We start from the raw sequence: 26,365 nt of genomic DNA, 5'->3' as shown, positions 1-26,365 counted from the left end.
CGTACGTCTTTCATTAAAAAAATCTCCTTTAACAGTGGAATATCCGGATAAAATGCTGAAACTGACTTCTTCTGAAACTTCTCTGTTCTCTCACGATGTCCCAGGTCAACAGAGGCTTAAATGTGGAGGTTTTCAGCTTGAAACAGGCTGACGACGGCGCCTGAGAGCACTGCGCGACGTCCCGCTCTGTGGGAAGTCCTTAAAGCAACAGAATCACTTCAAAATCTCACATCAGCCGTTAAAATTTTCACCGAAAACCAGCTGAATTTTTCGAACCGTGTCCACTTCGATGTGCCTCACAGGTTTTGAAAAAATTTTGATCAGACAAAGCGCCAGTCTCTCAACAACTTCTCAGACAAAGGAATTCCGACAAGGGGGCGGGACCAGTCCTTCCCAAGGCGTGCTCACAGGCGAATGACATCACCGACAGGCATGGAAAAACTCACGCATGCGCACGAGGGTTCAAGCATGTCTGACGTACAAACATATGAATGAAATCCATATAGTTTTTGAAAAAAATAAAAAGGACCTATACTTTATGGACAGACCTCATATATATATATATATATATATATATATATATATACAAGGTCTGTCCATAAGTATCGTACCTTTTTATTTTTTTTTTAAACTATATGGATTTGATTCATATGTTTTGTACGTCAGACATGTTTGAACCCTTGTGCGCATGCGTGAGTTTTGCGGTGCGCTGAGCGTCCTTAAAGGGGTCTATAAAGCTGTACTAACAGACCTTATTCTCTGTGAAGCCCGTAAAATTTTCAACGAAAGCCAGATAAATTTTTCGAATAGTTTCCAGGTGCCAGTCTCTAACAGCTTCTGAAAAAATTCTGATGGAAAAAACCCCCCAAATCATTCCGCTATTTCCAGACAATGAAAATCCGACAACGGGGCGGGACCACTCCTTCCACAAGGCGGGCTCACAGGCGAATGACGTCACCAACAGGCGTGGAAAAACTCATGCATGCGCACAAGGGTTCAAGCTTGTCTGACGTGAAAACATATGAATCTAATCCATATAGTTTAAAAAAAAAATAAAAAGGTACGATACTTTATGGACAGACCTCGTATATACAGTGAGGAAAATAAGTAAGTAAGTACGTAAACTTTATTTATATAGCACTTTTCACAGACCAGGGTCACAAAGTGCTTCACATGATAAAATCAATAAATACAAAATAACACATACAAACCTTTAAAAGAAAATCAAGCTAAAATGCAATTTTAAAAAGGTGAGTCTTAAGTTGCTTTTTAAAAACATCGACAGAGTCTATTGAGCGAAGGGAGCAGGCGCAGCGCCATGGCTTTAAAAGATCTGTCCCCTCGAGTTTTAATACAGGTACGGGGAACCATCAGCAGGTTCAGGTTGGAGGACCTCAGGCCCCTGGTGGACACATACGGTTGGATCAGTTCCTTGATGTATTCCGGAGCCTGCCCATGCAGAGCTCTAAATGTAAGCACCAGGATTTTATAATTTGTCCTAAACGAGACAGGGAGCCAATGCAGTGACTTGAGTGTTGGGCTAATATGGGCTCTCCTGTGGGTGCAGGTCAGAAGCCGTGCAGCGGAGTTTTGCACAATCTGCAAACGAGCCAGTTCTTTCTTATTAAGACATGTGAACAGGCTGTTACAGTAATCTAGTCGCGAAGATATAAAAGCATGTACAGTCATCTCTAACTCTTCAAAAGACACCATTTTTCGAAGTTTAGAGATATTCCGGATCTGGAAAAAACAATTCCTAACTAACTGTTTCGTATGATGTTCCAGAGACATCCCTTTATCCAAGATAATGCCAAGATTGCGCAGGCTGCCCTTAACTGAACTATTCAGTTCACCAAGGTGCAGCCTAATAGCAGGCACGGCACTCTCCGGAGCAACAATCAATGTTTCAGTCTTATCAGAGTTCAGCTGCAAGCTGTTTTCACTGAGCCATTCCTTAACTTTGGTGAGACAATTGGTTAAAGAATTGAGTTTCTGGGTCTCAGTTGTTTTAAAGGAGCAGTACAGCTGCAGGTCATCAGCATAGAGATGATAGGATACGTCACAAAACTGCTGGATCAACTTGCCGAGAGGGATGATATACAAAAGAAATAAAATAGGTCCCAGAACCGAGCCCTGCGGCACACCCCACAAAAGGTCAGCAGACTCAGACATCACATTATCAACAGACACACTAAAAGTTCTACCAACCAGGTAGGAGCTAAACCACTCTAATACAGGACCCGACATCCCCACCAGATCCTGTAGTCTCCTGATCAGGATGCCATGGTCAACTGTGTCAAATGCAGATGACAAATCCAACAAAACCAAGACAGTGCATTTGCCAGTGTCAGCGGCCATCATAATGTCACTCGACACTTTCAACAGAGCCGTTTCAGTGGAGTGAAACTCACGGTACCCAGATTGAAAAGTGTCATAAATGTTGTTAGTCTGCAAAAAGAAAGTTAGTTGGGCACAGACCAATTTTTCCAGGACTTTAGCCAGGAAGGGGGTTTTTGATATTGGCCTAAAGTGCTTCAGATCTGTAGGGTCCAGTCCAGCTTTCTTAAGCTGTGGCTCCACAACAGCATGCTTAAAAGAACTGGGGAACACACCAGTCGACAGGGACATATTAAACATTTTGGCAACACATGGCCCAATAGAATCAAATACATTCATGAAAAGTCTAAAAGGAAGAACATCTAGTGTACTAGAAGATGGTTTCATTTTGCTGATAATGGATAAAATGTCCTCCTGTGTAACAGGAGCAAATGATGCCCAGCATTGAGGGGGTGGTCCCATATGCTGGGGGCCTTGACAAGGTGGCACTGACTGTGGCAGTCTATCTTTTATAGCCCTGACCTTATCAATAAAGAAAGTCAGAAACTCATCACTAGTAGTTTTATAGTGAACAGGAGTGACATAAGTAGCAGGTGCCACAATAGAGCTAATAGTTTCAAAGAGCGCCTTGGGATTTCCTCTATTAGAGGAAATCAGCAGATTGAAGTAGTTTTCCCTGGCCTCTTCTAACATCTTATTTAGGGAGGCTAATACGTCTCTCAAATGCAGCCTGTGGACCTCCAATTTTGTAGATTTCCACAGCGTTCAATTTGACGACAAGATCTCCTTAGATTCATGATCGCATCATTAATCCAGGGGCAGAACTTTTCACGAGATGCATTCTTAGATTTAAGTGGTGCAACTTGATCCAAGATGGTTGCACAGTGACCGTTATAGCTGTCCACAAGGCCATCAATTTCAGTGCATTCACTAAAAAGAAGAGGATCAAACTTATCACAAAAATGTGTGGATGTTGCCCCTGTGATAATCCAGCTTTCTACCTTGGAGAGCACAGGCCTTGGCTGAGATGGCACCCTCAAGTCAAAGAGAACACAGGAGTGGTCGCTCAGCAGAACATCCTCTACGCACACATCAGTAACATGCAGACCCAATGTGAAGACCAGATCCAAAGTATGGCCTTTACTATGGGTGGAGCCTGACACATGCTGTTTAAAATTAAATGTCGCAGTCACTGATAAAAGTTCTACAGCATGACTTGATGTTGTCATTGTCAATGTGCAAATTGAAATCCCCCATAATTAAAACCCTTTCCAATCGAATTATGGATGTTAAAAGGTCTGTAAAATCCTTTACAAAGGTCCCAGCAGGGCCTGGGGGGCGATAAATCAAAATACAATAAAAAGTATCTGAGGAACCAACTTCCATCATAAGTACCTCAAAAGAGGCGGCGTGATCTGTGTTCGTATGTCTGCATGTGAACCTGTCCTGGTACACAGCAGCCAGGCCCCCACCACGGTGAGAGGGGCGGGGCTTTCCCACAACTAAACAGCCAGCCGGACAGAGCTCATTTAAATGTATGAACTCGTTCTCCCTCTGCCACGTTTCAGTGAGGAAAAGGAAATCCAGGTTCCTCCTGACAAAAAGTTCATTAATAGAGAATGCTTTATTTGTGATGGAGCATGCATTCAATAATCCAATCCGACTCAGCGATGACGCCTCGGTCGAGCCAGCCGGAAGCAGCGGGATTGGCTGCAGGCATCTCCCACGGTCATGTGACATCCAGCTATACTGGCACAGCCCACGACGTTCCCAGGATGTACACAAAGACGGCCGAGATGAGCCAGGGATCCAGGCGGGACGTCCATCAGGGATACAGCGATGCAAGGGCCAACCACTGCCGCATGGAGGGATCACGGAGAGCGTTAGCAGAGCAGCACCGCCAGCCATGTCCTGCTAAAGAGAAACGGGGCACAGCCACCTGTAGCTTCGGTATGAGCGAGCCACAGACCTTGCCTCACATTTTACCCGAAACTGGATGCCCGCTCTGCAACCTCGAGGCTTTGAGGATTTCCTCTTGGACCCCTTTTTGGAATTACCTAGATGATGCAATAACAACAGGTATTCCTGGGAGGAGGGCGAGCACACAAACGGGGGTGGGAAAGTTTGTTTGTATCTGTCCCAGTCATTAAAAAGGCATTCCATTGACTCTTTGATTTGAAAAAGAGAGCCTCGATCATAACTCCTTACAGCATCAACAGTCGCAGTCCGTCACAACTGATATCACGGCACAGACGATGAGAAACATGACAGAAAGTCGGCACATTAGCAGGCAAGATGCAGCCCAAACAAACACAGGCGCCATCTTGAAGCCCAAGTAAATAAGTATTTGAACACCCTGCAGTTTTGCAGGTTCTCCCACTTAGAAATCATGGAGGGGTCTGAAATTTTCATCTTATGCGCATGTCCACTGTGAGAGACATAATCAAAAAAAAAAAAAATCCAGAAATCACAATGTATGATTTTTTAATAATTTATTTGTATGTTACTGCTGCAAATAAGTATTTAAACACCTATGAAAATCAATGTTAATATTTGGTACAGTAGCCTTTGTTTGCAATTACAAGAGGTCAAATGTTTTCCTGTAGTTTTTCACCAGGTTTGCACACACTGCAGCAGGGATTTTGGTCCACTCCTCCATACAGATCTTCTCTAGATCTTTCAGGTTTGGAGTTTCAGCTCCCTCCAAAGATTTTCTATTGTGTTCAGGTCTGGAGACTGGCCAGGCCGCTCCAGGACCATGAAATACTTCTTACGGAGCCCCTCCTTAGTTGCCCTGGCTGTGTTTTTGGGGTCATTGTCATGCTGGAAGACTCAGCCATGACCCATCTTCAATGGTCTTACTGCCAAAATCTTGCAATACATGACCCCATCCATCCTCCCTTCAATACGGGGCAGTCATCCTGTCCCCTTTGCAGAACAGCACCCACAGAGTATGATGTATCCACCCCCATGCTTCACAGTTGGGATGGTTTTCTTGGGGTTGTTCCATTCATAAATATGGTAAGAGGAGTTGATTCCAAAAGGCTCTATTCTGGTCTCATCCGACCACATGACCTTCTCCCATGCCTCCTCTGGATCATCCAGATGGTCACTGGTGAAATTCAAACGGGCCTGGACATGTGCTGGCTTGAGCAGGGGGACCTTGCTGCCCTGCAGGATTTTAAACCATGACAGCATCATGTGTTACTAATGTAATCTTTGTGACTGTGGTCCCAGCTCTCTTCAGGTCAATGACAGGTCCTCCTGTGTAGTTCTGAGCTTTCTCAGAATCATCCTTACCCCACAAAGTGAGATCTTGCATGAAATCCCAGACCGAGGGAGATTGACAGTCATCTTGTGTTTCTTCCACTTTCTAATAAATAATCATAACAGTTGTTGCCTTTTTTTTTTTTAGATTATGTCTCTCACAGTGGACATGCACCTAAGATGAAAATTTGTTTGAACTCATTACCTGTATAAAATACATCTGTTCACACACTCAATCACACTCCAACCTATCCACCATGGCCAAGACCAAAGAGCTGTCTGACCAGTCGTTCTCACTGTGTTTTGTTCAATAACACTACCTCTAACCTTAGTGACATGAAATTTCGGGTTCCACAGGGGTCCGTCTTAGGCCCTCTGCTTTTCTCCTTTTATATAGCACCCCATGGGCACATATTGCAGTGTTTTGGGGTTACCTTTCACTACTATGCTGATGACACTCAGTTATACATGCCGATAACTGCTGGTAATCTCATCCACATAAAATCCTTCGAAGATTGCCTTGCATCAGTGAGAAGCTGGATGTCTAGCAACTTCCTACTTTTTCACTCTGATAAGACTGAAATGATGGTTCTTGGTCCAGTGAGTCATCGCATCAATTTGACAAGCTAACGCTTAGCCTAGGCTCGTGTGTCATACATCACACTGACAAAGTGAGGAGCTTTGGGGTCATTTTTGATCCTACATTGTCCTTTGCCCTCCACATTAGAGATATTACGAGGAGTGCTTTCTTCCACCTGCGAAATATAGTGAAGATTCGTCCCATCCTGTCTGTGTCACAATTTGCACTCATCTGTGCAGCCATGGGCATGTTGCTCTAAAAATGTATGATCAGGTGCCTGTACACTGCACCTGTTATTTGGCAGCAAGTATAGATTGTGCCGTAGGCCAGCAAAAATCTGGTTTAAATTTCTGCTGTGTAAAGTGTGCGGTATTGTTACTTCCACCAAACTGCATAGCAACAAAGCGAAAGTAAAAACTAAAAATACAAGACTTTTTTAAAACGCTGTTTTAAAAAATATATTTTTTACACTGGTTTTTGTCCTTCTCAGGTTTGCTAAATTTTCACAAGAGCCTGAATTCGAACATGGTTTGAAAGAAAAAAAAACAGCTGATATTAAGATGCCATACTCTGAGCTTTGATACAAAAACACATTATAAAATGTATTCACATTATAAAATCTAGTCACAGACTCCAACAACACAAAAGGAAAATTCACTCACTCTGTATCTGTATCAGAGGAAAGCAGACACCCAGATAGCAAATGGATCCGGGCCGGATGTAGTCCAATATCCGGTACCAATCGTGAAAACACATCCGGTCCAGACAATTTTTGCACCCTGGCCCAGATCCGGCACGGATCCACAAAAGACCAACCATTTACAGCCCATATCTGTCACAGATCGCACAAAAGACCGATTTTGAAAACATAACACAAAGTTAAAAGATGTATCATGGTGACTTGTAAGCTGCGGAAGAAATTATATATATATATATATATATATATATATATATATATATATATATATATATATATTTATTTTTTTTTTTTTTCTTATTGATCCACAGGTGTATATAATAAAGCGGCCACTTCATTCTGTATGCAAAACGTCACCGTGCGCAAAAGAGCGATTTTGCAGAAATAAAGGGACAAATATAAAGTTTTGTGTGTTTAAAGCTGCAGAAGAAAAGCCAGAGAGCCGCGGAGCCAGCGAGGAGCACAGAGGCGGCTCTCCAGGAACCTGTGGTTTGGGTCTAGCTGGTCTGGTGCATTACAGGTGGACAGCAGCCTGGTGCACAGCGCACAACTGTGGAACTGTGCTTGAGTGTCTATTTTTGGACTACGTTCAAAAAAGGGACATCTTTAAATGCTGCTGTGAATCTGTGAATTGAAATCCCACACTTTAAAGGGACCAGGTGTGGGAGGGCTGGAGGTTTGGACCAAACTCATGCCTAAATGTGCGCCAACATGGCGTTATCATGGCGCTATCATGACACGTGGCTTAGTGTGGCTGATGTGAGCCATTTGAGGCTCTAATGACAGGTCGGTCGTGGCTCACTAGAGGCTGCTACGTGGCACATGCGGGGTACAGAGAGGCACATAGAGGCACCTTCATAGCGGATATGTGATAGATGAAAACGTGGGTCATTCTTCAAATAATCATGACACACCCATGCGTGGCTCCTTCTTCATCCTTCATTATTCGGTGGGACCCAGGCTTGTCTTTTTTCCATTGTTGCTCAGTGCGCCTACAAGAGCGCCTGAGTTCGTGAGTGTGCTCATTTAGCCAAGGCTGTGCCATGGGCTTTAGGCACTTCAACAGAAATGGAGCCACTGAGTCCAAAGCCTTTGTGCACGCTCCATTAAAATAGGAGCGAAGTTCATCAGGAGTTGCATTTTCTGAGTCATTTATATATGTTTCACAAAAGGCAGCAGAGAGCAAGGAGGCTGAATCAGTATTGAATGTGTGCAACCGGCGCGCCATGGCACACGGATTGACCACGCTCACAGACAATGTTAAGGAGAATAAAACAGCAAAGTGGTCAGAGAAGTGGGTTTCACAAATCTCAATTACATTAGGATTAAAACCAAAAGAGAACACAATGTCCAAAAAATATGCCCCTTCTCATATGTGCAGCTTGACACAGACTGAGTCAAGTTAAAAGAGTCAATCAAACTTAAAAAGTCTTTGGACATCGGCTTGGATTTGCAACAGACGTGGATATTAAAGTCCTCAGCAATCAGAAATTAATCGCAGTTTAATGGTAAGCTAGCCAGGAAGTCAGTGAAGTCGTGAATAAAGACTTTATTTGGCTTTGGAGGGCGATACACCACTAGTAAGTAAGCTCAAAGCTAGAGAACAGATCTGCCAGTGTCTGCAGACAGGTGTACAGCATTCTTTATATACAGTAGCTAGCCCAGAACCTCTGCCACTCATCTGAGGTGTATTAAGATAAAGGCATTCTGGGGTAAAAGCTCGGAGAAAGGTGTAGGCTCATCGGCTTGGAGCCAGGTCTCTGTGAGCAGCATTATATCCAGTTTGCACGATGTGAAGAAATCTGTTATGTGTCGGACGCAGGACGGAGAACCGACCAGCGTTTGAAGGACCCAGTATAAAATAAGCAGAGCACGGTACAAAGGAACTGAATTTAATAAACATAACAGTGACGTGCAAATGCAAACAAATGAGTGCACGGTCTGGCGTGGTGGAATGCCGGTGTGCTCCCAGCAGCACTAATGGTCCGGAGCCAGAAACAGTTCGGACCCAAGGACCCCGCCGACACCCCCCAGGTGGCCGCGACAAACCGAGTCTGTGAAAGAAGAAACCATCATGTGAGTCCACACTCCACACACAGAGAGACCACTCAAAGGTGTACATAAACAGCAAACACTTCCTGGCTTAATCACTAATCAGCTTCCCACCCTGCAGGCATGGAACACCCAGTTCATATTCTCAACTGCAGTGGAAGCTGATTAAACGACTAACATAACAGCTCAATATAATAAGGTGTGAGGGACACCACATTTACTGACTGTACTTATGTTAGTCACAAAACCTAACGTACCTCAGGAAGTGTGCTGACGAGCGTGAGACCTCACCCCCTCCTCTTTCACAGACCATGGCATCAAACCTGGATGGTCTCTGCATCCTTGATGATGAGATGGCTCTCAAGACGACGATCTCACCCGTCTGGTCACAAAGTCTCTGGCAAATACACACTGTGTACTCCAGACTTAAATGCCACCATGCCCCAATCCATGTAGATGCACCACAGCTGTGAGTCCTGACGAGCTGCACATGACCAGCCTCAGGTGATCAGGGTGAGGTCCTAATAGCTCAGCCACACAGCCACTCAGTCCTGAACACAAGCCACCTGGAAGGAAAAACAAAAGACAGAACAGAAGACAGAAACAAAAGGCAGCCAGGCACCCCCAGCCATACAACAAAATCACTCAGTAAAAATGTTTTGTTGGCTAGCAATCTAACATTCAACAGGCGAAGGCATAGAGACACACTCTCGAAAACCCGCGAAGAGCAGTGACATATCCAGAAGGAGCCAAAATCCACACCACGGTGCTTCGCCAGGCGCTTGAGCCGAGGTGCTGCAACCGGCAGATGATGCAGGTCAGTATCCAAACGCGGGAAACACAGGTTGGATCCATCATAATCCATGCGTTTTTCTGGGTGCTGGGAATCCAGGAATACAGAGGAGAGGGGCAGTTTCACAGTTGGACCTCCAGTGAGCCTTGATTCTTTCTAGGACACCTAGAAAGGTACAGAAAGTGGGTAACGTTCTCCAGGACCTGTCCATGCAGTTTGACTGCAGGAAACTTTGGATTGTCCATGTTGAGTAGAGGCTGGTATTGCACCTGTGTCTTCTTCTGGTTGATGTAAAGACCAAGCTTGGTGTCAGCTTTGTCGAAAGATTCAAGAACTTTTTTTTTTGAAGTTCTTCTTCTGTAAAGAATGACACACTGCTGTCATCAACATCCTGGCTTGTATGTGATGTTTTTTTCAAAGACCAGCAGCTGCTCCCTATAGCACTGTCACCCCTGATTGGGTGGTACCATAATTCGGGGCTAACACCTCGTCCTCACTTTCAGATGTTTCTCCAGGTATGACCCCTCTCAGAGAGCATATAAGTTTCTTGTCACCTTTTTATCACCTGCTGGCACCTTTCTTGGTAACCTGCATTTTTTCTTTACTAATTCTGCCCATATATTCCTTATTGCCTCACTCCACAACACCTTCTCCCTGCCTTTTATGGCCGTGGTCATGACATGTGCAACATACCCTACGTCATCCTCTTTTGCATCACCTTTTCCCCATCTTTGCCTGAAATACACTGTACTCCCTTATCTCCTTGTACACTCCTACCAGCCTCCGCATCCTCCTGACCCCTCTCTTTCCTCTTGCACATTTTTCAAAACCTCCTTGGCAGCCTCAAAACTGACCTTCAGTTCCTCCGTCTGTCTCTGTATTTCTGCTACTGCTTCTCTTCCGGGACCTCTGTGTCCACCTACACCAGTCATCCTCATCAGAGGCATCTGTGCCTGCTTGCCCTATACTAATTGCTGTCCTTTCTCTCCAGGATGAGTCAGTTCATCACACAGTTCAGGAGCCAGTGATGTGAGTGGAGTGTGGTGGGTGTCGGGTGGGTATTGGGTGCGCCTTGTGGTGTGTTATTCTCCTCAATGCTGGGATACAGATATACTCTCTGCACCCCCGATGGTATTGCTTTAATCTGGCCATCAGCTACAATGTAATTCCAGGCTCTTATTACTCTCCCCATCCATTTGTGGTGGTCATTCCTCTGTATCAGGTTTATTTGATGTTTGTATTTGGTCATAAAATTTGGTTGTTCTGCTGCTGCATTAACCGATTTCTGTCAAGGTTGTTTATGATATTCAAGTAGCCTTGCAGAGGAAATGGCTCATTTCATTTTTCAAAATGACCATCTTCCTGTGCCAGATTTTCCCACAATATGATACCTTCCTTTTCCAGTGCAGCTTCAGTCTCCTTGTGAGCCACTTTCCACATCACCCAACATGTACCCCCTTTCTGTAAATCACACCATTTTCCCAGTCTCTATTTAACAAAGTTATCTAAGCTCTAGCCACTCCCCTCCACACTATCATCTTGAGTGCGGTACCTCCCTCCACACAATGATAAAATCAATGGATTGATTGAAAGCACGAATTGAAATTGAGTATTCTATTGTTCATTTTCTCGATTGATCAGATAAAACTGCCCCCCCCCCCCCCTTAATTAACCTTCTGGAGTCGAATGGCGTGCCCTTGCGTCAAAAGTCACATGACCTAATTAAGAGGACATAGCACACAATCGGCTCCACTCTGAGTGTCTGTTTGAATGTGTGTTGAACGTGGAGACTTCAAACTCCACAACACTTTCAATTTTGTTAATACGACAAGTATAACTTGAATTATGATGAATAATTTACGCAAGTTTTTGGGGCATAATATTCTCATATTCACTGCGCGTTTTGCAGACAGTAGCAGCAAAATGACTCATTTCCTCCTTTGAGCTGGAGGAGCGCTAGGGCTGGAATGAAACAGGACTCCCTCAACTGCAACAGGAGAGAGGCGTGTTACCATTGGTGGAAAAATCAGAAACTACCCAATCACAATCCCGAACTTCACGTGGGTTTGATGACAATGCACAGACCCCGTGTGTGTGTGTGTGTGTGTGTGCGCACCCACATTTCGCGAACGGCACTTTTCTTCCATGTCTCTCTGTTTGCGGCAGCAAACAAATATTAAAAAATACCCCAATTTTTTTTTCGCACTGGTTTATAATATATTACCAAAAACAACAATGATCCCCAATCCACATAATTTGCTTAATGAGAGAAGAAAATTGTGGTTTTGCAAGCACACACGCAACAGTTTTGAAAGTTGTGATATTTGTTGTGCTTGGAGTGTGTTTTAGTGTGTATGGTGTAGTGTTTTAGCGTGTGTGGTTAGTGTGTGGTGTAGTTTTATTATTTATTCAGTGCATCAAAATAATCAGGCATCTGTGGTGGAGTGTTTTAGTGTGTGTGGTTAGTTTGTGGTGTAGTTTTATTATTTATTCAGTGCGTCAAAATAATCAGGCTTCTTGGAACAGCGCGTCAAGTCTCTCTCTTTTTTGAACTGCATGAGGACGCTCTGGAATTTGGACTTTATTGTTGTGGTCTGGATGAACAAGAGCAGGTGGATTCACCAATCTGTGCGCACAGATTTGCACAGTGGACCAGACTGCACGTCTCATTCCATCTTCTCCAGGACTCATGCGTTTCTGCTCCAGCGCCGAGTCCTGGAGCACAGAACAGGCTCCAGGGGCGGAGAACACAGGAGTTCAGGTAGAGACCCCCCCCCAAAGTCCAAGACACCTTTTTCTATTGTTTTAGAAACTAACACAGCCAGGACAGTCTGTACAAATACCAGTAAAAATGCTACAACAACAAGGAATTAGGGAAAAATACACATGTATATTGAGGTGGAATATCTTTCCAAATTTTTGGAGCTTCTAATGTGCATTGAACAGGAATTGCTTTTTTCTGAGTGGCACAAATATAATTTTTGTGGCATCTTATTGGATGTAAATAGCCACAGAAAAACACCTGAAGCATTTCCTGCATTTTAATATGAATTGTTGTATATAACTTTGTTTAAGCTACATTTTTTACATTTAAGTTTACTATTTATCTTTACATTTTAAGTTATGAAAATGGTTTGTTAAAAATATTTCTGGTTTTCACAGTAAAAAAAAAAATAAAAAATCTGACTTGAATTTTGTGTTTTGGGGTGAATATTGGGTCACTGTTTTAATGCAGTGTCAGAATGCAATAAAAACTGTAAAATGACACAGGTGAGATTGTGATGAAAAAAATTACATGAAAGAAGGCCAGATAAACATTTTTAAGGTAAATTATGAAGGTAAAACCAAAAGTAGACAAAACCGCCCAAAAATAGCCAAGACTCCAGAGGGTCAATGTAGGGTTGTCCCTCTTTTTCTGTCTTCCCCGGTAGTTATTTATTTTTCTGTCGTTCTGAGTTTTAGAGCTTTGTCAGACTGTATGCACAGGCAATCAGTGAAAATCTTCAGTCTGCAGAAAAACTGCATGTGGAGGTGAACACCGCTTGTGAAAAACGGCTGTGGAGTACAGGGTTTCCACAAAAACTGTACTGAAAAACCAACTGTGCAGCCTGCTGGAAAAACTCTATTCAAATATGAATAAAGATAATTCTTGAATAGTTAGACATGGTTTGCTTAAAGTGCGCATCCTTTCACTTTATCTGTGGAGGTGGAGAGCAGCCAGTGGACCAAACCATTTTTTTTTTTACAAACACACTGCTTGGCTTTAAATGCGCAATTAGTCCACTTCAGATGATCAGCGTGGACCCTCTTTCTCTTAAAAACTTTATTTTAGTCTACGTGTGGATGTGTAAGGTGGTAGCATCGGCTGCTACATTGATTAGCTGCCTGGGGTTAGGCCTCATGTCACACCCTTTTAATGCACTTCACTAGATAAGTACTTGCACACACGTTACAAGGTCTGTTAGAAAACTATCCGACCTTTTTATTTTTTGCAAAAACCATATGGATTTGAATCACGTGTGACTGCATCAGCCAAGCATGAACCTTCGTGCGCATGCGTGAGTTTTTTCACGCCTGTCGGTTGTGTCATTCGCCTGTGAGCAGGCTTTGTGTGAGCAGTGGTCCACCCCTCTCGTCGGATTTTTATTGCGAATAAAATGTCTGAATGATTTGGAGCTTTGCTGCATCAAATTTTTCCAGAAACTGTGTGAGACCTCCAGGTGGACACCATTCGGAAAATTCAGATGGCTTTCAGGGACGATTTTATGGGGATTACACAGATTAAGGAGTGCTCCAGCTGGTTTAAAGACCGCCCACAGCTGCTGAGAGCGCGGCGCACTCTGAGCGCCGATCGACAGGCTGAAACCCCATTGAAACAACCAGATCATTTCCAACGTGAAGGCTTTGTTGATCCGGCTTTGTTGATCCGGGACGTCGTCTGACTTCCACAAAAATGGCAGAAGACGTGGACATCAGCACTTTTTTGGCACATTCCACTGTGACAGGAGTTTTTTTCATGGAAAGAGAAGCGGAGGGATGCACCACGGAGCCGCTCATGGCGCGGGACAAAACCACTTCCGTGTTGGTCTCACAGGACGGCTTTCAGATGGCTTTCAGACGGCTTCCAGTGGCTTTTCAGTCGTGTGACTATCCGAGAAATTGTGCATGAGCTGGACATGCCAGAACATGTTCTGTGAGGCTTCATCACGGCGTTGCTTTGCACCATGCGGCTCTGTCCCGACGCGCGGAATTCCTCCGCACGTCTGTCTCAATGTGCCGAAAAAGTGCTGATGTTCACGTCTTCCGCAATTTCTGTGGAAGTCAGACGACGTCCTGGATCAACACAGCGTCCAGTTTGGAAATGAACACATTCCACTGTTAAAGGAGATTTTGTCATGGAAAGAGGAGCCGAGGAATTCCGCGCGTCGGGACGGAGCCGCATGGCTCAAAGCAACGCTGTGATGAAGCCTCACAGGACATGTTCTGGCATGTCCAGCTCATGCACAATTTCTCGGATAGTCACACGACTGAAAAGCCACCGGAAGCCGTCTGAAAGCCATCTGAAAGCTGTCCTGTGAGACCAACACGGAGGTGGTTTTGTCCCGCGCCATGAGCGGCTCCGTGGCGCATCCCTCTGCTTCTCTTTCCATGAAAAAAAACTCCTGTAACAGTGGAATGTGCCGAAAAAGTGCTGATGTCCACGTATTCTGCCATTTTTGTGGAAGTCAGATGACGTCCCGGATCAACAAAGCCTTCACGTTGGTAATGATCTGGTTGTTTCAGCGGGGTTTCAGCCTGTCGATCGGTGCTCGGAGTGCGCCACACTCTCAGCAGCTGTGGGCGGTCTTTAAACCGGCTGGAGCACTCCTTAATCTGTGTAATCCCCATAAAATCGTCCCTGAAAGCCATCTGAATTTTTCGAATGGTGTCCACCTGGAGGTCTCTCACAGTTTCTGGAAAAATTTCATGCAGCAACGCTCCAAATCGTTCAGACATTTTATTCGCAATAAAAATCCGACGAGAGGGGTGGACCACTGCTCACTCAAAGCCTGCTCACAGGTGAATGACACAACCGACAGGCGTGAAAAAACTCACGCATGCGCACGAAGGTTCAAGCTTGGCTGATGCAATCACACGTGATTCAAATCCATATGGTTTTTGCAAAAAATAAAAAGGTCAGATAGTTTTCTAACAGACCTCGTATATTGGGTTTTAAGTAGCACATTATTGGGTTCATATAGGTTTGTGGACAGGTGTTGGTGATGGGTCCAATCTAGAAGAGACAAAGGCATGAATCAGTCTCAGCATCAGCCATAGACAGGATGGGGCGAATCTTCGCTATATTTCTCAGATGAAAGAAAGTAGTCCTCGTAATTTCCCTAATGTGGAGGTCAAAGGACAACGTAGGATCAAAATTACCCCAAGGTTCCTCACTTTGTCAGTATGATGTATAACACATGAACCTAGGCTAAGCGCCAGCTGATCAAATTGATGCCGATGTTTTGCTGGACCAAGAACCATCATTTCAGTCTTATCAGTCAGAAGTAGAAAGTTGCTAGACATCCAACTTCTCACTGCTGCGAGACAGTCCTGTAAAGATATTATGTGGACAGGATTTCCAGCAGCTATCGGCATATACAACTGAGTATCATCAGCATAACAATGAAAAGCAACCCCGAAACACCGCAAAATGTTCCCAAGGGGTGCCATATACAGGGAAAAAAGCTGGGGACCCAGAACGGATCCCTGCGGAACCCCGAACTTCATGCCCTTAAAGTCACAGGTAGTGTCATTGCACAAAACACAGTGGGAACGGCCAGACAGATAAGACGTCAGCCACGAAAGAGCAGTTCCAATAATCCCGAAACCGTTTTCTAGCCTATCAAGTAGAATATGATGATCAACTGTGTCAAACGCAGCACTGAGATCCAACAACACCAATGCTGTAGTAGTATCTGAGTCCATTGCTCACAGAAGATCATTAACTACTTTAATAAGTGCTGTTTCTGTGGAGTGATGTCTTCTAAAAGGAGACTGCAGCGGCTCAAAAAGGTCATTCTCAGTAAGATAGTCCACAAGCTGCCGCGAAACCACCTTTTCCAGAATTTTAGAGCAGAATGATAAATTTGATATCGGCCTATAATTTTTCAATACTCCAGGATCAAGATTAGATTTCTTGAGTAGTGGTTTAACCACGGCAGATTTAAAACAATTTGGAACAGATCCAGAGTTTAAAGAAAGGTTAACAATTTCCAGCACAGTCTGCCCAAGAATGGGCCAAAGATCCTTAAACAATTTTGTTGGTATAGGATCAAATAAGCAAGTTGTGCTTCTAGTAGACATCACGAGTTTCGTCAGCACACCTTGTGAGATACTGTTAAATTCCGTGAATCTAGGTAGCACCTCAGTGGTAGTCCACAGCTCAGTAGCTGAATACAATGACTGGACCAAAGTATGCTGAAATGTGCTCAACCTAATATCTTCTATTTTCTTTTTGAAATAGTCCAGAAAGTCCTGTGCTGAAAAGGGAGAACGACCAACAGGTGGCTGTCCATGAATAAGAAATGCTACCGTATCAAACAAGAACTTTGAGTTATGCTTGTTTTTGTTGATCAATTCAGAATAATACGCCTGCTTCGTAGCCAATAAAGCATGCTTATAATCTAAAATAGCTTCACGCCACGCAAGGTGAAACACCTCTAGTTTGGAACTACGCCATTTCCGTTCCAACCCTCTAGCCTTTTGCCTAAGGTCATGCAAATAACTGTTGAACCAAGGTGTCTGTGCTTTGGGAAGGCGTGGCTTTAATAGAGGAGGCGCAGTTTTATCAAGTGTGGTTTTTAGCACTAAATTCAGGCTATCTGCAAGACTGTCTACCGACTTAAATTTCATCAAGTTTAAAGTTAGGATTTCAGGTAGTCTCGCTTCAAGTTCAGTCAAAGTTGAAGGTTTAATTCGTCGCCGCAATGATAGGCAAGGTTGTTGCTCCACTAAACGTGGCAGCGTAATTGTAAACCTAATAAGCGAATGGTCAGAGACCGCTGATGCAAGAGGCAGGATGTCGATATTTGTGACAGCAAGGCCACGTGCAAGAACCAAATCCAGAGTATTACCACTAATATGCATTGAACCATGAATGAACTGCCGAAATGCTAGTGCATTCCTGATTTCCGATCAGAGGGCTTATTTATATGAATGTTAAAGTCACCAATAATCAAAATGTTGTCTACACTAGTTGAAAGACTAGAGATGAACGCGCCAAATTAATCTAAAAAATCAGAATATGGGCCAGGAGGCCTATAGACAGTGACAATATAACATAACTGATTTCCAGTTTTATGACCTTGAGAGTACTTAGCATCATGGGCATATCGGATAATCAGATGCTCAAATGAATTATATTTATGACCCCCCACAGTTAATAAAGTAAACCTGGATTTATAAATAAAAGCAACACCCCCGCCTTTCCTCACATCACGTGAAACGTGACTAAAAGTGTACTTCGGTGGGCAGGCCTCATTCAGAGGAAGGACAGCTGTGGATTTAAGCCAGGTTTCACATAATCCAAGCATATCCAGGCCGGTTCCACAGTGGTCTTGGGGCCCTGCTCTGGGGCTTGTGGGGCCCAGGGTGCTGCAGCCCATTAGGGGGGTGGGTGTTGCAGTGGGGCACATGTGATGATACTGAGGGATGGATGGCTGCTGGGGGGATGGGGGCCAGGGGTGTTGTCCTCCTCTTGCTTGGGTGGCCTCCTGATCTTCGGCTTTGGTGGGCTTCGGCCAACTAACCAGTCAATCCTCTACCAATACCAACCAGGGAACTTTGCATAAACATATGCTGCAGGGCCTCAAAGCCTCAGAATTTAGGGGATGCACAAACTCATCACCCAGGGCCATGAACCCACTTACTTAACGGGATGCACAAACTCATTACCCAGGACCTTGAACCCACAGACTTTAGGGGATGCACAACCTTGTCACCCAGGGCCTCAAACCCACGGACATTGGGGCTGCACAACCTTGTCACCCAGGGCCTCAAACCCACGGACATTGGGGCTGCACAACCTTGTCACCCAGGGCCTCAAATCCACGGCATGCCGGCCGACAACAATAGTGACTCTTCTTCATTCAGTGAAGGTTCTACTCAGCAATTCTCTTCAACATCAGTCCGTCAATTTTCATATCAGAATCATAACTGTGCATTCATATAACACTGGACTTCAGTTTTATGAGCCTATGCCCAGCAGAAATTTAAGAAAAGGTTTTCTGCCCACCTTTGTTGTGGCCACGGAGTCCAGCGTCAGAGAATCCATGGTCAGATTTTGTAAAAACGCCATGGATTTCATGTAATTTTTCTCAAAACCACATTCGGGTCATGGCACCACATTTGCCGGGGTTTTTCTTTCTGCTGCACCTCACTTTGTAGTTTTATGTGGTGAGAGAACCCAAAACCAGATGCTGTGTTAAAAGATGCCTACACTGATGAATAGAGCCAACTAAGACAGTGCTGGGGTCATGAAGCAAAATGTCACATGCACCGCTGCAAACGAGAGCCTCGACCTTAAGGCTAGGGTGTTCTTAAGCCTGCACTCAGCCTGCCCCAGGTGGGCAGGCCTTGCTCTGCCATGTGGATCAGTGGAGCTATGTGATTGGCTGTGGTGTGTTGATGTGGTAAGCGGATGATGTCATCACGTTGTTTTGTTCAAGCAGTATTTGTCACATCTTCATCAAAGGCTTGGAAGTGTACATAGACAACAATATGGCAGTGAGCTGTGAGACTGTGAGTGCTTAAATAACAGGTGGTGTAAACAAGGTGCATGTGCAGACTGATTAGGTAGCAAGGTTATTCAACGTCACGTTACAAACCAGGCCTGAGACCCTCACAGACAGTGTCCCCCCAAAATGAGTCATACAACACTTTTTATACCTTGTGGGTGTTAACAATAGGTGTGGTTTATTCTCACATTTCTATTGTTACTGGCTCTCACCAACAGGGGAAGATCTCCCTGTGTCTGAAACTTGAACACATGATAAAGTAAAACTTTACTTATAACACAAATACTTAATAGTTAACATGAAATAAAGAATTAGCACAGATATCTAACACTGATAACACAAAAGAAAACAGCAAAATAAACAAGTGAGAAACTAATGAACAATAAATGAAAACACAACTCACAGAACGAAACTAGAACAGAACTGAACTATGGCTGAACTATAAAAATAACAAAGAAACAAAGTGGCAAAGCAAAATAGAACAGAGAAAAAACACATAATGAAGATAAACAACTAATAAATCAAAGCTGGGCCAGCTGGCGAGAAAAGACAGAGGCAAAACCAGAATCAAAGCCCCAATCAGGCTAAAATGTGACAAAATATTGAAATTTAGTGACCTGGTTCAATTCAGAATTGCTCAAATCCTCTTCAAAGTTACAGAAATGTTGCTTCCTCAAAGTATTCTAAACATTTTTTTTTTCTCAAAAAGAAGTGACCAGTATGACTTGGGAAATGCCAAACATTGCAAGAATCTGCCACGCTTTAAAAATGTTTATAAAGAATTACTGAAATATGAAAAAGGAATAACTAACGCGTAACAGGAGCTGTCAGAGAAATGTTTGCCTTTCTTTGTAATCTAGACAATCATAAATGATTGCTGTCTGTACACTTAGTCTGTTCATGAACAGGTGCATGCATTCAACGAGTGTGTGGGCCTGGGTATGGGCGAGACCCATACACACTTAATCTATTCATGAACAGGCACATACAGGCCAATACACTCACACCATGAGTGTATCGGCCTGGTTATGGGCGAGACACAACAATAAATGTACGACCATTGTTTGAGTTTTATGATTGGATGACCTTGAAAAGGTGTTTACTAAAAGGTTATGGATTGTAATGTACAAGGTACAACATTATGTTATGCACTTACCCATCGCTTAATTTGTCTGTATGGAGGGGTGTAGGCAAGGGTTATGACTACAAAACTTTTTTTTCAAAACTTTCATTCTCCTGATGTTGCATTTGATGAAATTTTACCCATAGATCACTTTTTTGAAGTTTATTTCATTGGATCATGAAAAAACCTCCCGCACCTAGCACCACATCACTTTTAAAAATACATGAGTTTACACAATAATATTTAAAAATAACGTAACAAGAAGAGAATTAACAAGTATCAAGAAATAACAAGAAAATATATACAAATAAATATTGCTAAAATATATTAATAAACAATAATTAAAAGAAATAAAAAATAAAGATAAACTAGATAAAATTGATAACAGATAAAATAAAATGTATAAATAATGTGATGAGCTGATCTATTGCAGTGTTTTGCATTTGTAGTTCATAGCATTTACACCAGTGTATAGTTGTTCACATCACATCATTCATACAGTTTTGCTTTCTTTGCAGTACTGCTTTGGAGGATCTGCTGTTGAGTTCTTCTTTTTGGAAATATGTGCTTGCAAAGTAAAATGTCAAAATCAGCAGTGGAAGTAGCTGGGGAAAAATGGGCACAAATTTTGAACTCAAGCACAAAGCGCCATCCTTGTATACCAGAGCTAAAACAGGATATGAGCGAACCATTATGTAAAATGCCTTCCAACAGAGGTATCGTTGGAAGATTCTTTGGAATTTTTGATGACTTGAAAGGACGACATGACTGACTCAGAAAAAATATCTGAGGAATTGTTGAGCTTTGGACAGTTAAGTCTATATTTAGTTCCTCTAATTATTCTCCTCCAAGCAAACAAAAAAAGGGAAAAGCGGGGTGGGGGGTGCTTTTATGTCTCTTAATGAGATCATTAACATTTCAACTCTAGAGCGTCAGAAGTGGCTGACTTGGTGAAATTAGTTTCTAACTTGGAACCTTTACATATCAAATGCCTGGCATCACAGACATTAGAAATAGATGTGGATGTGGACATTATGAGTCATCCTACTTTCAGCTCTTCAAATGTTGCAAATGGGCAGTGATATCTGAAATAGGAAAGAGTGTATTTCTCTTTGTGGCATAACACCAATCATGTTCTGTACCCTTCAAACAAACCTCAGCATGTCTGTATTGTTTAAAATCTCACCCGCTCTGCAACATAAACACTATAGTTTTTCCATGATTTTTTTTTATAAGTGCAGAACTATAAACACTTGAAGAACTTTGGACTTGACAGATTAGTAACTTACAAATTTATTCAGCAAAGACTTCAAATGCATACAGGAAGAGTTGCATAGAGTGTATACAATGCAATACAATTGCATACAATGTCATAGCTTTTGGAAAATATTTTAAATGTGCTTTTTTTTTTCAAAATATGATGTCAACAAAATAATTTGTTGTATGAAACTATTTCTAGAGATGATGAAATCCTATTTTTCGCCCTGAGGCCCATTGGAGCTGGTGTTTATCCATGGATTCTGTAATGTGAAGCTGATCAGTCTGAGATTAATGGGATGAAAGTTTATCACAGGTTACTTCTCCAGCCAAGGCCAGTGCCCATTATAGCTATTATAGCATTATAGCTGGAACAATTAAGGATTCACCAATCCACATTTTTTCACTTCTGATCCAGTCCCTATACCTGAATTTGGATATATGCCGATATGATACTATTCCAATACCAGAGCTCTGTTTGCTTTAATATTATTAACATTACTGTTGATTTTATATTAGGGTATTTTGTATCCCCAGTTATACAGCTTCATGATTAAGTGGTATAGAAGAGGGTTTTCTTAAAAAGAAGACTGAAAGTTCAGCAACAATTTGCCAGAAGATACATTAAGAAGCAAGCCTAGATTTGATGTTTTATTGAAAGAATTAAGTACTTTTATTTATTTTTTTGGTGGTTTCCTGTGGCATTTTGGAAATGCAGAAATGCACTCCATCGTCAAAATGGTACATGAGGCATCCCTGTGAAAATAAAATCAACCAGCTCAGGGGAGATGAGCTCCCCATAGCGGAGTATATTTACATGGAAATGACAAGAGCAATCGGAGATTCCTGACCTCTGCCAAGGGTTGATGACGACTCAATATCAAGATATGTGATTTACATCATGACTTGGACTTTACCTGGATCCAGATTCCACAACACAATGCAATAATTGCATACTGATCCAGAATGGTCGACTGATCAAGATGTTGCAACCTGATATTTAATTCACCATCTGAAGCAAAAAAGTGTCTTTCTGGCCTTTCTTACATTGTGATGTTGTATCTGTGAAGTAGTTTTGATTTCTACAAAATGAAATCCTGATCCAGAATACAGATACAGATACAGATCACCTCCAAAATTTAATGGAGTCTTCCAAGGCCTAACAGCAATCTGTGGTAAAAATCTGGTGAAAATTTGTTGAGTAGTTTTGAAATAATCCTCAAAATCCGACAAAGTGAAGCATACAAATTGAAATCCTGATCCAGAATCATGATCCGGATCACCTCCAAAATTCAGTGGAGTCTTCCATGGCCTAATATCTATCTATGTTGCAAATTTGGTGAGAATCTGTCCAGTAGTTTTGACGTAATCCTGCTAACAGTCAGACAAATAAATAAATGCTGATGATTTTATTATGTCATTAGTGGACATAATAATCATATGACTGTTAGTAATCAGATAACTGTATTAATCTGATCCCTCACATTTACATGCACTTCAGTAATTCGATAATAATCAGAAAAACATGGTTATCATGATTTCAGTTCATAAACTAGATTTCTTCTGGAGGAAAGAGAAATGGCAGGTCTTGAATAAAACCATAGACTTTATAGAGAAAAGACAGTGCTCTCTCTCTCTCTCTCTCTCTCTTTCTCTCTCCAAGAAATTAGCTCTTTAGATTGCCGAAACATGCAAAAATGTTAAGGAATGAAATAAATCTGATGAATGGTATATGTGATTATATACATGTAAATGGAGACATTGTTGGGTCAGTGGCTGAAGTTTCATCTCTTGAACACCAGATGGCACACCTGCTCCAAGTATGTTTACCATTTTTAGGAAGAGCACATTTCCAAAATGACACAAGAAACCACCAAAAAAATAAATAAAAGTACTTAATTTACGCATTTTTGGAGTCAGTCTGGGTCAGTCTAAGTAAATGGCCGCACCCTTCCGGCCGGCCCTTTCTGCCTATGGCTAAAAAATCCTTATGCTCTTTAATGTGACACTTTTTCAAGTGTTTGGTTAAGTTTCCTGTATTGTAGGCTGCGACGGAGGTTCCGCCTCTTGGTACAACAGCTTTGCAAACATTGCATGTTGCTGTCTTGCTTTGCAGTGTTTCTAGTGTAAAATACAGCGGACATGTTGTGATGAAAAGGTGGTCAGCGACAAGTCTGCTCAATGTTTGCCTGCTAGCTGGCTGCAAACTGTGGAAGGGATTTCCTGAACAGAGGCTTGTCTCATTACACCTCGTCTCATTGAGGCACGCCTCCATTCAGGACATCCCTTCCACAGTTTTCAGCCAGCTAGCAGAGCAGTCAGCAAGACATTTCAGCAGAAAACACACACAGACATGGCTCCTGGATCGGAAACCTCCACAGGTTGTCTCGGAAATTTGCAGTTCATGAATTACATTGGTATTTGAACCCAATACCATTATTGGATTGGATTGGCCCCATCTCTAGGAACAGTGCAGATGAGGGGTCTTCTCCAAGCACACAAACAGGTAGTATGGCAGGGAATCAAACCCAGGGCCACATAAAAAACAATGAAAGTATTTGTTTACTTAAGCCCTCAAATGTGTAATTTCAGTGAGACCTGTGATACAGTGTCGGTGTGTTGTGTGTGCGTGATTGACTTTGAGTCATTTATGATACAGAGAAAAAGAGTGCAGGTTTTCCTAGTGCAAAATGTGTCACGGTGGATCATAAAAACATTTTGTTTTTGTGTGTGTTTATGTGCACAGGAGGAGATTGAAACCCAGAAACAGCAGCATGAGGCCAGAGTGATATCCATCAGAACGGAAGAGAAACAGAAGATGGACAAGATGGCAGATGACTTGGACCAAAAATGGAGAGATGCACTACGGTAAAAAAATAAATAAATAAATAATAATAATAATAAAAAACAATGATTTAAAAAAGTGTTCATGTCTAACATGTATCACGACCTCTTTGTCATAATCAGACTTGTTGCTATCACAAGTTGGAATTCATGGATATTAATGAGACACAAGTGAGCATATGATCAAGTTTCAAGGCTTGCTCTATTTATAAATTAATTTCACCAGAACAAAACAATGCCACCAATCTTCACTAACACAGGAACAAAGTTAGACTCAATGGAATCCCTCACCCTTTGTTTTTTTTTTGTTTTCTTGAACAGCCACCTCAAAATCAACCTTGTGTTTTCAGTGGTACAGATATTTACCCTTGGCATTTATTTAGGACCAATACAGTGTGCAACAAGAAAGAAAGCGTAAATCAACTGGTAAATCGAGAGTCTCACCTTCTGGCTCAGCTGTTTCTTCACCATGACGGTCCAGTACAGCGTCTGCCAGTGTCAACGCTCCAACCTACCCCGATTCATGCACAAAACTCTGAGATATGTACTTAAACTTCCACTTCTGGCAACTCTCCATTGACCCAGAGAGGACAATCCACCCTTTTCTGATACACAACCATTGTCTCACACTTGTCTCAGATTTTGGTTTCTTCAGACTCTGCCTCAAACCTGCTTAATGTGCATCAATGTGCATCTGATGAAGCCAACAGAACCACATCATCCCCAATAAGCACTGCAAATTGAAATCCTGACCATGAACATCATGAACAGGATTGGTGAAAAGTCACAACCCTGGTGGTGTCCAACATCCACTGGGAACAGGTCCAATGTGATGCAGAGAATGTTGACACAGCTCCTTCTTTGGTCATATAGAGACTGGATTGCACATTTAAGCAGTTCTAGGACTCCATACTCCTGCAGTACCTCCCACAGGACACCTTGAGGGTCCTGTCGTATGCCTTTTCCAGTTCACAAAATGCATGTAGAGTGGTTGGTCATACTCCCAAGATCCTTCTGATATCCTTGCAAGGGGAAAGAGCTAGTCCAGCGTTAAGACAACCCACATTGCTCCACCTGAATCTGAGATTTGACAAATCTTTACCTCGCCCCACTCTGTTTATGAAATGTGATGGTGTGGGCTTGACAGATGACTGTGCTGTACTGCTCATTTGAGCTCTGTATTTTAAGCAGCTGAGTTGGGCAAATCATCCTGTCAGTATGTTGATGTCTTCAATACCAGTGCTATGGTGGCTGGATCATGAGTCAGCTGTGAACCATCAAATGTCAGTAAGATTGCAAAAATGGTGAAATATATGAGAAAAGGTAAAGATACAGGGACTTGTGGTATCAGGGAAAAACTTTTGTTGATGGGTAAAGATGCTGTTCTGTTGGCACTGTGAAGAATTTTTCTTTCCATGATGATACAGGTATCATCCTAACAAAGTGAAAGAAAGGATGTCTTGCCCCTCTCTGAAAAGAAAACGGTCATCAACTGATTTTCAGGAACACAGGGCAAGTACACTGCTCTTTGTACTTAGCAAGGTTCTTGGAACAGTTCAGTGAAGCTGCTTGCTGCTGAGTGACTGGAGCAGTTTAGTTTCACATCTAGGACCAGCCCAGTCTCACGTTTTTTGTCATGCTCCCATGACGAAATGAGTCAAATTTTCATGACAGAGTTTTTTTTTAACTCACTATTCCTAACCCTACTCCTACCCCCGACCCTAACCTTAACCATAACCTAATCTTACCCCGCTTCACTTTTAATTTCATGTAGCCATCACGGAATGAATCTGGTATATGGCTGTGGGTGTGTGTCTACCGTTCAACCCCGTGCATCCTGCGTGTATGTGCTTGTGTGATCTCCGTTCTGTCTCTTGGGCGTGTGGATGTGCTCTACCCCCTCACACCCACCCACCCACTGTGTCTTGTGTGTGCTCCCCACTTGCATCTGATTCTGTCTGATTTGGTTCCTTGTCCTGCGTGTCTGGTTCATGCTATTTGTGCGGTTATTACTTCCATGTTATTTCTTGGTATTCTGGTAGGGGTGGTGGCCAAGTGGTTAGTGCACTTGCTTTTGGTGCAAAATGTTCGTGGTTCAACCCCCCCGCCACATTTCTCCATGTAATGTGGAGTTGCGTCA

General features: G+C 42.8%; 1 pseudogene; it reads left to right on the top strand.

Annotated features, from left to right (window-relative positions):
• LOC117513685 overlaps positions 1 to 26,365 on the top strand; it is a 729,285-nt pseudogene that overhangs the window by 377,828 nt on the left and 325,092 nt on the right.

The sequence above is a fragment of the Thalassophryne amazonica genome, chromosome 1 (genome assembly GCF_902500255.1).
Source record: "Thalassophryne amazonica chromosome 1, fThaAma1.1, whole genome shotgun sequence".
In the NCBI taxonomy this organism is placed as follows: domain Eukaryota; kingdom Metazoa; phylum Chordata; class Actinopteri; order Batrachoidiformes; family Batrachoididae; genus Thalassophryne; species Thalassophryne amazonica.
This window is presented reverse-complemented; position numbering and strand designations above follow the sequence as displayed.